We start from the raw sequence: 18,872 nt of genomic DNA, 5'->3' as shown, positions 1-18,872 counted from the left end.
ACAAACCGGGGTGCGACACCTCCGCCCGTACAACAGCTTGAATGGCGGGGCACCAAGGCTTGAATGATAGCTGTTGTTGTAGGCGAACTCCGCAAGTGGTAGGTGAGAATCCCAAATCCCACCGAAATCAATGACACACGCCCTCAACATGTCCTCGAGGGTCTGAATAGTCCGCTCTCTCTGGCCGTCTGTCTGCGAGTGGAATGTTGTGCTGAAGTGCAACCATGTGCCCAGCTCGTCGTGAAACTTTTGCCAGAAACGGGAGGTAAACCTGACATCCCGATCAGAGACAATGGAAACGGGAACCCCATGGCGAGACACGATCTCGCGAACGTACAATTCGGCCAATTTCTCGGCTGAAGAGCTCTCCCATATGGCAAAGAAATGAGCACTCTTGGTCAATCGATCCACGATTACCCATATAGCATCAAACCCCTTCGCCGTCCTCGGCAACTTGGTAATAAAATCCATCGTGATCTGTTCCCATTTCCACATGGGAATCTCTAGAGGCTGCAGCTTTCCATGCGGCCTCTGATGTTCGGCCTTGACCATCCTACAGGTCAAGCACCTCTCGACGTACCAAGCGATCTCTCGCTTCATGCACGACCACCAATAGCTCAAACTCAAATCCCGGTACATCTTGGTGGCCCCCGAGTGAATCGAGAAATGAGACTTATGAGCCTCCTCCATAACCGTCTGCCTAACCCCACCAGACATCGGAACCCAAACCCGGCCACATCGGGTCAATAGTCCCCGACTATCCTGCACGAACCAGGTATTCTCACCCTTGATCCTCTCTAGCTTCCAATTCTCCAGTCGCATGCCCACTACCTGGGCATCTCTGATCAAACTCACCAGCGGAGAATCCACCGCTATCCTCATACATACCGCGGGGGTGGAAGACCCAACTGACTTGCGGCTCAAGGCATCCGCAACCACGTTCGCTTTACCAATATGGTAAAGGATCTCGCAATCGTAGTCCTTGACTACATCCAGTCACCAGCGCTGCCTCATGTTCAGGTTCGGCTGATCTATGATATGTCTCAAGCTCTTGTGATCCGTGTAAATGGTACAGCGGACCCCATAAAGGTAATACCTCCATATCTTGAGGGCGAAAACCACCGCCCCCAGCTCCAAGTCGTGCGTAGGTTTTCTCGTCTCATGCGGCTTCAGCTGCCGCGATGCGTAGGCTATCACTCGTCCTCTCTGCATGAGGACTGCTGTCACACCCCGAAACCGACGGCGGAAACGTTCCGAGGTGGAGGACGTCATGCATAGTATCACAACCAATGTACATAGCAAGCATAGTAAACACAACCATTACATTACATAAGAAAATTTTCATTTGTTTGAAAGTAAGGAAATACATGTTTTATATATATACATCAGCTTGAACAAAAGTAAAGACGAGACTTCTATACACTCCGTCTTCTCCAAAAGAACGCGTGACACCTGTCTAACGAGAACCTAAGAATACAAGCAGTTTTAAAATATCAGCATAAAGCTGGTGAGTTCATAAGCGGTTTGTTTCTGGTAAAAGAATAAGTTCCCTTTGGTTTTATGAAAAGTTATTTCCCAAGAAAATCTCATATTTTCTTATAAAAGTAGTTTGGTTATTCATTTGTTAAACAGCCTATTCATGAAAAGTAAAGTTATCTCAGGAAAAACCCTTATTTTCCTTAAAAGTTGGTGGTTGGTTATCGATCCGGAATGAAGTGTACAAGTATCTACCATACTTGTATTGTTAAGTGAAGTTTCCCTAAAAGCTTGGTTATCCTTGAAAAGTACATTAGTTTTAACACATATATAAAACTAATAAGTAGGTAGTGAACTAATTCCTAAGGGTATCACTGACACCCTCTAGTAATCAAAACAACTATTACTTTGAGGTTAGCTCACTAGGTTCATTATTACTTAAAAATAAATCTCCATTATCTAAGTTGCGAGTTCCATAACCATACAATAAACTAGATATGGCACGTAACGGGGCCAATATCATTTTATGACTTTGTCACCCGTATACCTGTCGGTCCCACTGTATCTAGCAGCAAGGTGCGGGATAGTCAGTCCCGTATAGATTTATACACAGAAGTCACGTTCTCCCTCCAGGAGATTCTGGTTACAGGGGTAGTCCTACACTCTCGTACCCGTGGAGTGTTACCAAGGACGTGTCTCCAATCTTAAGAATAACGAGTTTACAAGTAATAATATGGAAATTCTTGTTTTTTGAATGGTATGAATCCTTGGTAAAATATAAAATATAACATTTTATGATAAGATTCATAAGTTCCTTTGTTTTAGTCTTGAAAACTAACTCAACAGTTAATTTCATAGTTGGTTGGTAAAACGGTTTTCTGTGTTAAAAGCATGATGAACATGTAAACATTTCATAAGAAATATTAAGTTTTGAGTACAAATTCCGTTGTACTTTTGCTTGTATTCCCCCCCTGAAAACATGAAAAAAACACGGAAAAATGTGTAGGGGTATGAACTCACCTGACGTGTGTGTGTCGGGTAAGACGTTAGGTGTCAATTTAGGACTTGAACACGCGCGAGGATCCTATGTAATATGAAGTGATACACAATTGTATCTAATTAGACATTGAACCACTAATTAAGTAAGATAATACACTCAGATGCGCGAAAACACTTTATCTTAAGTGTTGGAAGTGATACGGGTTGCATCTAAGGAGTGTAGGGTCTTGATAAGGAGTTTACTCCTCAAGTGTAAACCCTTAGGGGTGTTTACTGTCCAAAGACCATATCCCCCATGAGTTTACGGCCGTAAACTCATGGGTGGGGTGTTTTTGGGTGCTAAAAGGTCTTATGCTTCACAAAGCAGGGTCCTAGGGTTGATTCAAGGGCTATAGAAGTGTTTGGAGCTTGGAAAGACCCTTGGATAGAGTTTACGGTTTATGAATGTGTTCTTGGTGAGTTTACTACCATAAACACATGAGTTTACGGCCGTAAACTCATGCTTGGCCCCCTTCTTGCATGATTTTGGGTTTCAAATGAAAGGGTACAAGGTTCTAGGCACTTATGCAAGCTTTTGGAGGTGTTTAAGGGCATTTTAACACCTTAAAAAGGTGTTTACGGTTCATGAATGTTCATGGACCGTAAACTCATGTTTACTCCCAAAAAAACATGATTTTGGGGATCTAAGTTCATGCATGCAAGTTTCTAATTCATAGATAAGCATTAGAAGGGTTTTGGAGGGGTTTTGGGGCTTCAAAACCCCCTTATGGGAGTTTACGGTTTTGGGAGGTGTTCCCCAACCCTAAACACAAGTTTTTGAGGTATTTGGATAATTCAACCCCGAATTTGCATGGATACAAAGCTAAACAACAAGCTAGGAAGGATTACTTACGATTTTGGAGCTTGAATGAGGTGTTTCTTGACCAAAATCCAACTTGCATCACAGAACACCACAAAATCTTCAACTCCCTCCGGGAGTGTCTAGACTGGTGCCTCACACAAACGCTGACGAAGGGTCTCAAACGCCCTCTGCTGCTCGGGGCCCCACCGGAAATCCACTCCCTTCCTTGTCAGACGAGTGAGGGGTACTGCAATCTTGGAGAAATCCTGTATGAACCGTAGTACCCTGCCAATCCCAGAAAACTCATAATATCCGAGGGAGTTTTCGTAATCTCCCACTGCATAACCGCCTCGATTTTGGTTGGATCGACCAAAATCCCCTCCTGGTTAACGAGATGTCCGAGGAATTGGACCTCTCGTAACCAAAACTCACACTTCAAGAACTTGGCGTACAATCGTTCTCGTCTCAGAACTCCCAATAGCTCTCGCAAATGCTCCTCATGTTGCTCCTGGGTCTTGTAATACACCAAGATATCATTTATAAACACTATGACCGAGCAATCAAGCATCGGTCTGCAGACTCGATTCATCAGGTCCATGAACACTGTTGGCGCGTTGGTGAGCCCAAACGGCATCACCACGAACTTGTAATGTCCATAACGAGTTCGGAACACGGTCTTCTCCACGTCCTCCTCTCTGACCCTGACCTGATGATACCCAGACCTCAAGTCTATCTTGGAAAACCAAGATGCGCCCTGCAACTGATCGAAGAGATCGTCTATCCTCGGGAGTGGGTAACGGTTCTTCACCTTTAACTTATTCAACTCCCAGTAATCAATACACATCTGGTGCGAATCGTCCTTCTTCCGGACGAAAAGAATCGGCGCTCCCCATGGAGAACTGCTAGGTCGAATGAACTGCTTGCCCAACAGTTCCTGAAGCTGCGACGAAAGGTCCTGCATCTCTGGTGGTGCCAATCGGTACGACGCCTTAGCGATAGGGGTCGCACCTAGAACCAGGTCGATCCTGAACTCGACTTGCCTCTCCGGAGGTATCCCTGGCAACTCCTCTGGAAACACATCTGCAAACTCGCTGACCACCGATACATCGGAAACCGAAATCTGATCCCTGACTCGCGTATCTACCATATACGCTAGATAACCCGTACACCCACGCTGAATGTACTGTCGAGCCCTGGCAGTTGAATAAAACCCTGATCCCACTCTAGTTCCCTCGCCATACACAAGCAGTTCTCCCCCACTTGGGGTTCGAACTACCACTCGCTGGCCCTCGCAATCAATCATAGCACCGAACTGATTGTCCAATCCATGCCCACAATCACGCACACCTCCCCTATGGGGATCAGAATCAAATCTATCGGAAAGGACACCCCGAAAATCTCCAAGTCACACCCTCGATAAACAGAAGAAGCAGAAACCCCGTGTTCATTGGCGATAGACACTCGTAATGGACACTCTAACTCGCCCACTGGCGCACTGAACCCCCTGCTAAAAGACTGAGATACGAAGGACCGACTCGCCCCCGAGTCAAATAAGACCAAAGCAGGAAAAGAGTTCACTAAATACGTACCTAATCACAGGTACAACAGATAAGCATACAACTGATATGGTAAATGAGGTAAAGAACAGAAACATACCAGCAACCACGTCCAGAGGTACCTTGGCCTCCTCGGTCGTAAGCTGAAAAGTGCGTCCCTGAGCCTTCAGGGGCTCTGCCCTACCCTGCCTCCCATCGGTAATCCTCAGTGTAGCTGGCGTTGGAGCCCGAACAGACTTGGCCGCCAGCTGTGGACAGTTGGTCTTCACGTGACCAACCTGATGACAATGATAGCATATCCTCATATCCGAGGCAGGGGCAGACTGACGGTAGTCCCTAGCAAAATTCCCCTCCTTGCCACACCTGTGGCACCCGCTACTAGATCGACAAGCTCCAGTATGACCCTTGCCGCACTTTCCACAAGTGCGACCCTGCTGAACCTCGGTCCTAGCATCAACGGTCTTAGACCGCTTCGGAACCGACTGTGACTGCACCGGGGCCGGTTGCTGCTCCCTTAACTGCAGCTCGATCTCCAACTCACGCCACCTAGCGGCCTCCTGTAACTCCAATAGAGTATCACATCGCTGTGTGGCAACAAACTGGAGAATATCAGTCTTGAGCATGCTCAGATAACATGTCATCTGGGCCTGCTCAGATGCGAACTCAGGGCAGAACATCGCCCTCTCAGTGAACATGCGGGTGATCTCCGTCACTGTCTCTCTATCCTATCTCAGACTAAAAAATTCTTGTGCCAAACGTTCTCGTTCGACCCGTGGAATGTAACGGGCGCGGAACATGTCCCGGAACTGCTCCCAAGTAACCGCAGCTCTCTGCTCATCCGTGTATGACCCTGTCGTCAGTCACCACTAGTCCTTGGCCTCGGACCTAAGCAGGTTCAGAGCACACCTGAACTTTTGGTCAGCAGGACACAAGCAGGTGAAGAAACACCCCTCCACATCTGAAACCCATCTCATAGCCTTGATGGGATCATGAGTCCCGTCAAAAGTAGGGGGCTTCCTGTTATCGAAGTCCTTGTACTGAAAACCCATACCAACTCCTCCCCTGCCTTAGATACAGCTGATTCAGCTATTGCGGCGACTGTCTCTATAAGGGATGTGTAGCACTCATGAAAATACTCCACCATGGCGGTCTTAATCTGTGACATCCCCAAAATCACGGCTAGAAAAGACCGGTTTGTTTATGCTTTGTTTAAAAATCAGAGTAACATTTTAAATAAAAGTGTTGCGGAATTTGTCCCAAAACAAAATATGATAAAGATTTATCAAATGCATTTCCATAGAAATGTATTTCATTAAAAGACTTGGGATGTCATGTTCGTACAGATCAAAAGCATAAACAGTACAATATAAGCCTTACTACATTATTTCATATCTACAGGCCTATATCCGTAATCCCTCGTCCAAACATCATATCTATGCTCAAGCGCCACTACCTGTAATACATAAAATTGAGTGGGTCAGGCTTGGGAGCCTGGTGAGCACATAGGGTTTTCAACCCACAATAAATAAGTTTATTAGCTTCATTAAATTAAACAAACCCGATTACCCATTCCCGTTATCCTCACATTACGTCCCTAAGCATCTATCATAAGGGACCTATCCTAAGGATTATCATCGGGACGGACACTACTGCTAAGGGGATTCCTCAGCAATAAATGTCCTTAAGGCAACCATGTGGGGGATGGAGTACATCTGGTGAGCACACAGTTCAAATAAACACACAGTTCGAATAAACACCTACAGGTTGCGAGCCTGCTAGTGTTCCACTGGACTGTCTAGAATAGTCCGTGGTCGTCATCTATACTCCGCTAGATGACTAGATCATCAATAACATCTATAACGAGGCCTCTCATTATTTTATTTTGTCACACAACAACTATTACATCTACCCATGTTTTACCCAACACATTTTGTAGATATAAAATACATATACAGTTTAAATCATTGAAAACATGTATAAAACGTCCATCCAGCATAGATAGCAAGTATTCAGATAATATGCACACATAGCACGTAATTTATATAAAATACTTCATATCTATGTGTAAGTTGAAAGTAACTATGCACTCACCTGAAAGGTGGTGACTCAGCACTCAGACAGCGCTTCCATACTCTCAAAACGATATTCCTTCGATAAAACCTAGTACCGATACCACTAGGGTTTAGTCTAACAATAACCGCGACAAATTAATTAGTCTGACTATTATTATTATTATTATATAAGCGTTATAACACTCAATATAACTCATAATAATAGCCTAAATAATTATTTTAAGGACCTAATAACATTCCTATAATTATTTGAAAGCTATATTAAAAATTGGGTAAGCGTAGCACACTTACAACGAATTTTATCGAAAACCAGAACTTAATTGGAGCAGCGTTTCGAAACCGAAAGACTCATTTTTCTCGGGACTCCGGGAGCCTCGGGGCTTCCTTAGGGTGCTAGGGGGTTTTTTTTCTAGGGCTTAAGGAGGGTTTGGAACTCTAGAGAGAGAAATTAGTGAGAGAAAGAAGGGATTTTGGAATGAAGAATTATGGCAGCCTTGGCCTTCTATTTATAGCCCAGACTTCGGACCTTACGCTGGGCGTACCGAAGCCTTACGCTGGGCGTAAGTTCGGATAAGGGTGCCAGCTTCGCACCAGCTGGCTCGCAACATCGGAAGAGGTAAGGCGAGGGTATGCGGGGCGTACTGACCTCAGACGCGGGGCGTAGGCGAGGACGACGTGTCGGCCATCCGAAGCGAGCCGTGATCAGCAAGCGATGGTCAGGATTAAGCCACGTCATCGGATTTGCAACAGACTTCGCAGTTTCATGCTTCAACTTTAAAAATTCGTAACTTTCGCATACGAGCTCCGTTTTCGACGTTCTTTATATCCACGTGAAGGCGGGAACGTACTCTATAACTTTCGTTTAGACTCCGTCTGCTAATTTTGAACCGATTTTAAATTTTATATTATTAACGGGCTGGGACAGGATTGGTCCGTTAAATCCTCATAGCTTCTTCATCCGACATCCGTTTTCGCCCATCTTTTTCTCGTTACGCTACTTTTAACGAGATCTTCGATTCTCGTTTAGGTCATGTCGGCTAAAAACCACTCGATCTAATATTCAAATTTCGGGTTGTACACTACTAACTCAAAAGTTCGAAAAATCATAACTTCTTCATACGAAGTCAGATTTGGGCGTTCTTTTTATCGATGTTCTTAGTTTTACATATTCTACGACTTTCGTTTAGATTGCTAAGGCTAAATCTCGCTCTATCGTAAATTCACTATTTACGCTTTCTGGTATCGTGCCGGTTCTGTCGCGAAACTTCGACGGGTCATAACTTCTTCGTTATAACTCGGATTTCGGCATTCCTTATATCCCCGGAATCCTTGTTTCGACCACTACAACTTTATATAAAGATATAGGGCTTATTAAATAGTAAACACATAAACACACATAATTCACATAGTACTCAAATATTTCATCTTTATTACTTCAAAAAGAGTTACAAGAGTTGACCTAGACTATTACATTGACAAAAATGCTTAGCCCTGAAACCTGGGCGTTACATAATCGACCCGAACATCTCCGGCAACTCGGCCTGGAACAACGCAGCAACCACATCATGCAGGATCGCTCGGATCATGTCATCCATCTCATCTGGCCTCATATGGCCGATAGTCTCGGGTGCTGTCAGCTCCCCCTGTCCGCCCTCTCCTGATCCTGATCCCAAACCGGATCCGGTCACAAAGCTTCTGGTCATCACCATTCTGAAACCCAACACAAAGTATCAGATAACTCATACAAATAATTGGGGACCAACCCCCAACAAAACCCTAGGGGTTGTGACTTCCTTGTTACGCGTATGGGTCCTGTGCTTTCAGTAGTACGGGCCCATACTACCTTCCACACCTACCCATATTTGTCCCAAGTATCATCACAAGGCCCTAACAATACACATAATCATATCGAGCACTCAAACCTCACTCCTAAAGGAAGGCTAAATGCCTCGAAGTCGGCAGACTCCTCCCAAACAACCTATCCACCCACGAAACTTCCACCAACCCTGCAGCACTGGTGCACGCTAGCCATACATAACGCTGGACCCTATATACTTCTGAATATTCAATCCTACCCTAAGCTCCCAATCAAACAAGAACAGAACATAAGGCTAAATCAAACATTCTCAGGCTATAAGATCTTAATTATGTACAACCGTGATGCCTATACTAGATAACTGCAATAATGATGTCAATTTCATATAAGGAAAACCTTAGGCTAGCAGGCATCATGTATCAGGCAATTCTATCATGCAATTCCTGAAGATCCCTAGCCTAGTACTAGCATGTGGTTCTGACATATCACATAATCAAATAACTATATGGTATCTTGGGGTTTGCTAACCGGCTCCAGCTGATAGTACACCCTGCATCCTCCCTTATTTATTTTGAAAATCAATTTCTTAAAACACATTTTTTTAAAGCCTTTCCTTGATTTGAGACTGGATTCACATGAATGTTCCTCCAATTCACTCAAACCAAGGCTCCGATACCAACTTGTAACACCCAAAAATTCAAGCCAATTTAAACTTTTTTTAAAAACATTTTAACCCATTAAGTCATTACATAGTTTGTTTTCAGAATACAGTTATCAGAGTATCCTAGTATCAAATCATAAAATTCATAACAGCGAGAGGAGCGGTACGATCATGCATTCGCCTTCCTGCGATCACCAGAGGTACCTGAAACAACAACTGAAACTGTAAGCCTGAAAGCTTAGTGAGCTATCCCCCAAAATACCAACCACATAACCATGCCATATAAATATATATCCAAACAGCAAGCATAATGAGCCTTCATCCTACTTGGTCCGCCTCGCAGGCCTTCAATCTATCTGGACCGCTCTCCGAGCCTTCGGTACATCTGGAACGCCTCGCGGGGCCTCCAGCTTATCCGGACCGCTCGTCGGGCCTTCGGTCTGACTAACATACCCTCTTGGGTTTTTTAAATCTCTCCGGACAGCCTTGAGTATGTTGGCCTTCAGCACAAAGCAGTACCGCCTCAACCCAACACCCAAGTCAAAAAACATGTGCACATACATTCATAGGCTATCATAATAACAGACAAACCGATCTAACATATCAATAGCATAACAACGTCCTAAACCAGGACACCGACCTACCCAGGTCATATCATAGCATAATCTTTTAACCAGAATATCGACCGAACCCGATCACTAAGCATAAGAATAACACCATCCTAACTAACAGGATGTGAAACAATGCACATATTACATAATAATCAAGATAAAAATCCATAAGGGTCGGCCTTGGTGCGTTAGACCCTGTTGGTATAATGAGGATAACTCACCTTGTAACTGACGTCTGCAACTAGAAAGCTCAACTCCTGGATCACCAACACAAACTCCACCACCTATAGCTACCATAAAACCCCTTTTTCATAAATCTCTGAATTACAAGAATACCCTTAGAAGTCAACCGGTCAACCCTTGGTCCAAGTCAAAGTCCACAATCAAAGTCAACAGTCCATGTTGACTTGACTCGTCGAGTGCATATCACCGACTCGTCGGGTCCTTCCTGAACTCGAGAAGTCATGAAATCCTTGATTAGCTCGTCGAGTACCCCTTTAACTCGTCGAGTTCATACGTGTCCAGGAATTGTGAGAGACCCTAGCCGACTCGTCGAGTCTTCGAACGACTCGCCGAGTTCAAGGCAATCTTCAACGGACTCGGCGAGTTGTTCATCAACTCGTCGAGTTCATGACCATCTTCAACGGGCTCGCCGAGTCCTTGCAGACCATTAACCATGCAGACGCTTTTTAAGCCATGGCAAGGTTCCAAATTACAGATCCAAGCTTCTAAGGCACGTTTGTCACGTAAAGTTGCAAACTTTACGCACATGCAAGGCTCTAAAAGCCCTAAATGACCGATCTAGGCTTCCAATGGAGCTTTAAACCTTGGGAGAGTTTCAATCTTATACAAGCTGGAAATTTTATGGACTAAGAAGCCCAAGGGAGCTCAGTTCTGAAGTTACAACTTCAGATCTTAGCTTGCACACAAGCAGTACCGCCTCAACCCAACACCCAAGTCAAAAAACATGTGCACATACATTCATAGGCTATCATAATAACAGACAAACCGATCTAACATATCAATAGCATAACAACGTCCTAAACCAGGACACCGACCTACCCAGGTCATATCATAGCATAATCTTTTAACCAGAATATCGACCGAACCCGATCACTAAGCATAAGAATAACACCATCCTAACTAACAGGATGTGAAACAATGCACATATTACATAATAATCAAGATAAAAATCCATAAGGGTCGGCCTTGGTGCGTTAGACCCTGTTGGTATAATGAGGATAACTCACCTTGTAACTGACGTCTGCAACTAGAAAGCTCAACTCCTGGATCACCAACACAAACTCCACCACCTATAGCTACCATAAAACCCCTTTTTCATAAATCTCTGAATTACAAGAATACCCTTAGAAGTCAACCGGTCAACCCTTGGTCCAAGTCAAAGTCCACAATCAAAGTCAACAGTCCATGTTGACTTGACTCGTCGAGTGCATATCACCGACTCGTCGGGTCCTTCCTGAACTCGAGAAGTCATGAAATCCTTGATTAGCTCGTCGAGTACCCCTTTAACTCGTCGAGTTCATACGTGTCCAGGAATTGTGAGAGACCCTAGCCGACTCGTCGAGTCTTCGAACGACTCGCCGAGTTCAAGGCAATCTTCAACGGACTCGGCGAGTTGTTCATCAACTCGTCGAGTTCATGACCATCTTCAACGGGCTCGCCGAGTCCTTGCAGACCATTAACCATGCAGACGCTTTTTAAGCCATGGCAAGGTTCCAAATTACAGATCCAAGCTTCTAAGGCACGTTTGTCACGTAAAGTTGCAAACTTTACGCACATGCAAGGCTCTAAAAGCCCTAAATGACCGATCTAGGCTTCCAATGGAGCTTTAAACCTTGGGAGAGTTTCAATCTTATACAAGCTGGAAATTTTATGGACTAAGAAGCCCAAGGGAGCTCAGTTCTGAAGTTACAACTTCAGATCTTAGCTTGCACACAAGCAGTACCGCCTCAACCCAACACCCAAGTCAAAAAACATGTGCACATACATTCATAGGCTATCATAATAACAGACAAACCGATCTAACATATCAATAGCATAACAACGTCCTAAACCAGGACACCGACCTACCCAGGTCATATCATAGCATAATCTTTTAACCAGAATATCGACCGAACCCGATCACTAAGCATAAGAATAACACCATCCTAACTAACAGGATGTGAAACAATGCACATATTACATAATAATCAAGATAAAAATCCATAAGGGTCGGCCTTGGTGCGTTAGACCCTGTTGGTATAATGAGGATAACTCACCTTGTAACTGACGTCTGCAACTAGAAAGCTCAACTCCTGGATCACCAACACAAACTCCACCACCTATAGCTACCATAAAACCCCTTTTTCATAAATCTCTGAATTACAAGAATACCCTTAGAAGTCAACCGGTCAACCCTTGGTCCAAGTCAAAGTCCACAATCAAAGTCAACAGTCCATGTTGACTTGACTCGTCGAGTGCATATCACCGACTCGTCGGGTCCTTCCTGAACTCGAGAAGTCATGAAATCCTTGATTAGCTCGTCGAGTACCCCTTTAACTCGTCGAGTTCATACGTGTCCAGGAATTGTGAGAGACCCTAGCCGACTCGTCGAGTCTTCGAACGACTCGCCGAGTTCAAGGCAATCTTCAACGGACTCGGCGAGTTGTTCATCAACTCGTCGAGTTCATGACCATCTTCAACGGGCTCGCCGAGTCCTTGCAGACCATTAACCATGCAGACGCTTTTTAAGCCATGGCAAGGTTCCAAATTACAGATCCAAGCTTCTAAGGCACGTTTGTCACGTAAAGTTGCAAACTTTACGCACATGCAAGGCTCTAAAAGCCCTAAATGACCGATCTAGGCTTCCAATGGAGCTTTAAACCTTGGGAGAGTTTCAATCTTATACAAGCTGGAAATTTTATGGACTAAGAAGCCCAAGGGAGCTCAGTTCTGAAGTTACAACTTCAGATCTTAGCTTGCACACAAGCAGTACCGCCTCAACCCAACACCCAAGTCAAAAAACATGTGCACATACATTCATAGGCTATCATAATAACAGACAAACCGATCTAACATATCAATAGCATAACAACGTCCTAAACCAGGACACCGACCTACCCAGGTCATATCATAGCATAATCTTTTAACCAGAATATCGACCGAACCCGATCACTAAGCATAAGAATAACACCATCCTAACTAACAGGATGTGAAACAATGCACATATTACATAATAATCAAGATAAAAATCCATAAGGGTCGGCCTTGGTGCGTTAGACCCTGTTGGTATAATGAGGATAACTCACCTTGTAACTGACGTCTGCAACTAGAAAGCTCAACTCCTGGATCACCAACACAAACTCCACCACCTATAGCTACCATAAAACCCCTTTTTCATAAATCTCTGAATTACAAGAATACCCTTAGAAGTCAACCGGTCAACCCTTGGTCCAAGTCAAAGTCCACAATCAAAGTCAACAGTCCATGTTGACTTGACTCGTCGAGTGCATATCACCGACTCGTCGGGTCCTTCCTGAACTCGAGAAGTCATGAAATCCTTGATTAGCTCGTCGAGTACCCCTTTAACTCGTCGAGTTCATACGTGTCCAGGAATTGTGAGAGACCCTAGCCGACTCGTCGAGTCTTCGAACGACTCGCCGAGTTCAAGGCAATCTTCAACGGACTCGGCGAGTTGTTCATCAACTCGTCGAGTTCATGACCATCTTCAACGGGCTCGCCGAGTCCTTGCAGACCATTAACCATGCAGACGCTTTTTAAGCCATGGCAAGGTTCCAAATTACAGATCCAAGCTTCTAAGGCACGTTTGTCACGTAAAGTTGCAAACTTTACGCACATGCAAGGCTCTAAAAGCCCTAAATGACCGATCTAGGCTTCCAATGGAGCTTTAAACCTTGGGAGAGTTTCAATCTTATACAAGCTGGAAATTTTATGGACTAAGAAGCCCAAGGGAGCTCAGTTCTGAAGTTACAACTTCAGATCTTAGCTTGCACACAAGCAGTACCGCCTCAACCCAACACCCAAGTCAAAAAACATGTGCACATACATTCATAGGCTATCATAATAACAGACAAACCGATCTAACATATCAATAGCATAACAACGTCCTAAACCAGGACACCGACCTACCCAGGTCATATCATAGCATAATCTTTTAACCAGAATATCGACCGAACCCGATCACTAAGCATAAGAATAACACCATCCTAACTAACAGGATGTGAAACAATGCACATATTACATAATAATCAAGATAAAAATCCATAAGGGTCGGCCTTGGTGCGTTAGACCCTGTTGGTATAATGAGGATAACTCACCTTGTAACTGACGTCTGCAACTAGAAAGCTCAACTCCTGGATCACCAACACAAACTCCACCACCTATAGCTACCATAAAACCCCTTTTTCATAAATCTCTGAATTACAAGAATACCCTTAGAAGTCAACCGGTCAACCCTTGGTCCAAGTCAAAGTCCACAATCAAAGTCAACAGTCCATGTTGACTTGACTCGTCGAGTGCATATCACCGACTCGTCGGGTCCTTCCTGAACTCGAGAAGTCATGAAATCCTTGATTAGCTCGTCGAGTACCCCTTTAACTCGTCGAGTTCATACGTGTCCAGGAATTGTGAGAGACCCTAGCCGACTCGTCGAGTCTTCGAACGACTCGCCGAGTTCAAGGCAATCTTCAACGGACTCGGCGAGTTGTTCATCAACTCGTCGAGTTCATGACCATCTTCAACGGGCTCGCCGAGTCCTTGCAGACCATTAACCATGCAGACGCTTTTTAAGCCATGGCAAGGTTCCAAATTACAGATCCAAGCTTCTAAGGCACGTTTGTCACGTAAAGTTGCAAACTTTACGCACATGCAAGGCTCTAAAAGCCCTAAATGACCGATCTAGGCTTCCAATGGAGCTTTAAACCTTGGGAGAGTTTCAATCTTATACAAGCTGGAAATTTTATGGACTAAGAAGCCCAAGGGAGCTCAGTTCTGAAGTTACAACTTCAGATCTTAGCTTGCACACAAGCAGTACCGCCTCAACCCAACACCCAAGTCAAAAAACATGTGCACATACATTCATAGGCTATCATAATAACAGACAAACCGATCTAACATATCAATAGCATAACAACGTCCTAAACCAGGACACCGACCTACCCAGGTCATATCATAGCATAATCTTTTAACCAGAATATCGACCGAACCCGATCACTAAGCATAAGAATAACACCATCCTAACTAACAGGATGTGAAACAATGCACATATTACATAATAATCAAGATAAAAATCCATAAGGGTCGGCCTTGGTGCGTTAGACCCTGTTGGTATAATGAGGATAACTCACCTTGTAACTGACGTCTGCAACTAGAAAGCTCAACTCCTGGATCACCAACACAAACTCCACCACCTATAGCTACCATAAAACCCCTTTTTCATAAATCTCTGAATTACAAGAATACCCTTAGAAGTCAACCGGTCAACCCTTGGTCCAAGTCAAAGTCCACAATCAAAGTCAACAGTCCATGTTGACTTGACTCGTCGAGTGCATATCACCGACTCGTCGGGTCCTTCCTGAACTCGAGAAGTCATGAAATCCTTGATTAGCTCGTCGAGTACCCCTTTAACTCGTCGAGTTCATACGTGTCCAGGAATTGTGAGAGACCCTAGCCGACTCGTCGAGTCTTCGAACGACTCGCCGAGTTCAAGGCAATCTTCAACGGACTCGGCGAGTTGTTCATCAACTCGTCGAGTTCATGACCATCTTCAACGGGCTCGCCGAGTCCTTGCAGACCATTAACCATGCAGACGCTTTTTAAGCCATGGCAAGGTTCCAAATTACAGATCCAAGCTTCTAAGGCACGTTTGTCACGTAAAGTTGCAAACTTTACGCACATGCAAGGCTCTAAAAGCCCTAAATGACCGATCTAGGCTTCCAATGGAGCTTTAAACCTTGGGAGAGTTTCAATCTTATACAAGCTGGAAATTTTATGGACTAAGAAGCCCAAGGGAGCTCAGTTCTGAAGTTACAACTTCAGATCTTAGCTTGCACACAAGCAGTACCGCCTCAACCCAACACCCAAGTCAAAAAACATGTGCACATACATTCATAGGCTATCATAATAACAGACAAACCGATCTAACATATCAATAGCATAACAACGTCCTAAACCAGGACACCGACCTACCCAGGTCATATCATAGCATAATCTTTTAACCAGAATATCGACCGAACCCGATCACTAAGCATAAGAATAACACCATCCTAACTAACAGGATGTGAAACAATGCACATATTACATAATAATCAAGATAAAAATCCATAAGGGTCGGCCTTGGTGCGTTAGACCTTGTTGGTATAATGAGGATAACTCACCTTGTAACTGACGTCTGCAACTAGAAAGCTCAACTCCTGGATCACCAACACAAACTCCACCACCTATAGCTACCATAAAACCCCTTTTTCATAAATCTCTGAATTACAAGAATACCCTTAGAAGTCAACCGGTCAACCCTTGGTCCAAGTCAAAGTCCACAATCAAAGTCAACAGTCCATGTTGACTTGACTCGTCGAGTGCATATCACCGACTCGTCGGGTCCTTCCTGAACTCGAGAAGTCATGAAATCCTTGATTAGCTCGTCGAGTACCCCTTTAACTCGTCGAGTTCATACGTGTCCAGGAATTGTGAGAGACCCTAGCCGACTCGTCGAGTCTTCGAACGACTCGCCGAGTTCAAGGCAATCTTCAACGGACTCGGCGAGTTGTTCATCAACTCGTCGAGTTCATGACCATCTTCAACGGGCTCGCCGAGTCCTTGCAGACCATTAACCATGCAGACGCTTTTTAAGCCATGGCAAGGTTCCAAATTACAGATCCAAGCTTCTAAGGCACGTTTGTCACGTAAAGTTGCAAACTTTACGCACATGCAAGGCTCTAAAAGCCCTAAATGACCAATCTAGGCTTCCAATGGAGCTTTAAACCTTGGGAGAGTTTCAATCTTATACAAGCTGGAAATTTTATGGACTAATAAGCCCAAGGGAGCTCAGTTCTGAAGTTACAACTTCAGATCTTAGCTTGCACACAAGAAAAGCTTTCAATCATACCATGAAAACCCTAGGATTTGTCCAAAGAGGGGATCTAGAATGAAATAAGATCATGGTAACAATTTATACCTTCCAGAAGGTGCCCAATGAGGTAGATTTCAGATCCCACAAGCTCCTTGCTTCTTAATTCTTTCTCTCCAAGCTCCTTTCTCCACAAAATACTCTTCCAAGCTGAAAAATACACCAATGGAACACACACACTCGATTAGGGTTTGAGAAGGACAAGAAGCAGTAAGGGGAGGCCAATGATCCTTTAAATATGGTGCAAACCTCGAGATTTAGGGTTTCATCTGCCAGCTGCTATTAGTTGAGTCCCTTATTGGACTTGGTGAGTAGGTCATTAAAATACGTGGACCAACCTGCTGCTACTCGACGATTAGGGCAATCAACTCGTCGAGTAGCCCCTGAAATCATTAAACTCACACATTAAATCAATACCTGAGAAACAGGGCGTTACAAATATAAGGTCCGTATGGGGTTGGACCCAATTTGGAAATTTGGTTCATTATTGGGCTTTGATGGATCTAGTAGTTTCGGGTATTTTGGGCCATTAGGATACAAAGTGTTTGGAGTAGAAAGAATGGTTGGGCCTGAAGGCAGGACTATGTAAGGAGTTTCGGGCCTTTCAAATTGTAGTTTGGTTCATGGGCTTGGTCACGACTAGGTTGGGGGTAAAATGGTCATTTTACCCCAGATATGGAGTTGTGGTTACGGATTGGAGCCCAATTGCTAATTTGATGTATTATTGTAATGAAATAAAAATTTAAAACAATTTTTCATTTGTCAAACATAACATATCTCATATAATCATCTTAAAACTCAAGTGTTTCAAATGTTATCATGTTAAAACATATCCTAGAATCTCATATACAAAGTCCTCTGTCAGTGTGTACAAATCATGTCGGCACCTTCCCGCGATCCTCGCTAGTACCTGAAACACATATCACATAACACGGTAAACATAAATGCTTAGTGAGCTCCCCAACATACCACATACATCACATAAGCCACTCGAGGCTATAGCTCTACGAGACCTTCCGGTCAATGTATCTCAGGGGCCTTCCGGTCCGACAATCTGAGTAGACCTTCCGGTCCTACTCTGTCGACCTTCCGGTCCATACCATATTGACCTTCCGATCCATACACTGTTGACCTTCCGGTCCATACCCTGTTGACCTTCCGGTCCATACCATGATACTCATAACATACATAACATATACATATCACATAGAAACATATGTCACCTACTCGTCATAACACATAAGACCTTCCGGTCAGACATAATTACCATTCTAGGTAAGGTATAGTGCGAAGACTCACCTCGTATGATGTCTAGTAACTCACGTGCTCGATATCCCCGAACTCGAAATAATGACCTAGCCCCCGCCTAATCACATAAAGTAATTATCTCAAATCAATAACGGCTCTCAAGGCTAGACTAATCCCTTCCCATGTTCTCTCAGAAGGCTAAAAGACCATTTTACCCCTTTAATGGTCCAAAAGTCCACATGTTGACCAAACCTCAAAAGTCAATGAAAGTCAACTGTAGGGAGGTACGCCGCGCGTACTAGCTTTGTACACGGGGCGTATTCCGTGGTCATCCAGAATCGGGGAACTCGACCCCCTACGCAGCGCGTACTGGGATTACGCCTAACGTAAGTCCCAGTTTCATACTTTCATGATTTTTGGTATGAATAGATTAAGACATAAGCTCATA

The sequence above is a fragment of the Lactuca serriola genome, chromosome 3, assembly GCF_051521515.1.
Source record: "Lactuca serriola cultivar US96UC23 chromosome 3, Lser_US96UC23_V15, whole genome shotgun sequence".
Classification (NCBI taxonomy): Eukaryota; Viridiplantae; Streptophyta; class Magnoliopsida; order Asterales; family Asteraceae; genus Lactuca; species Lactuca serriola.
Note: the sequence above shows the minus strand (reverse complement) of the source record.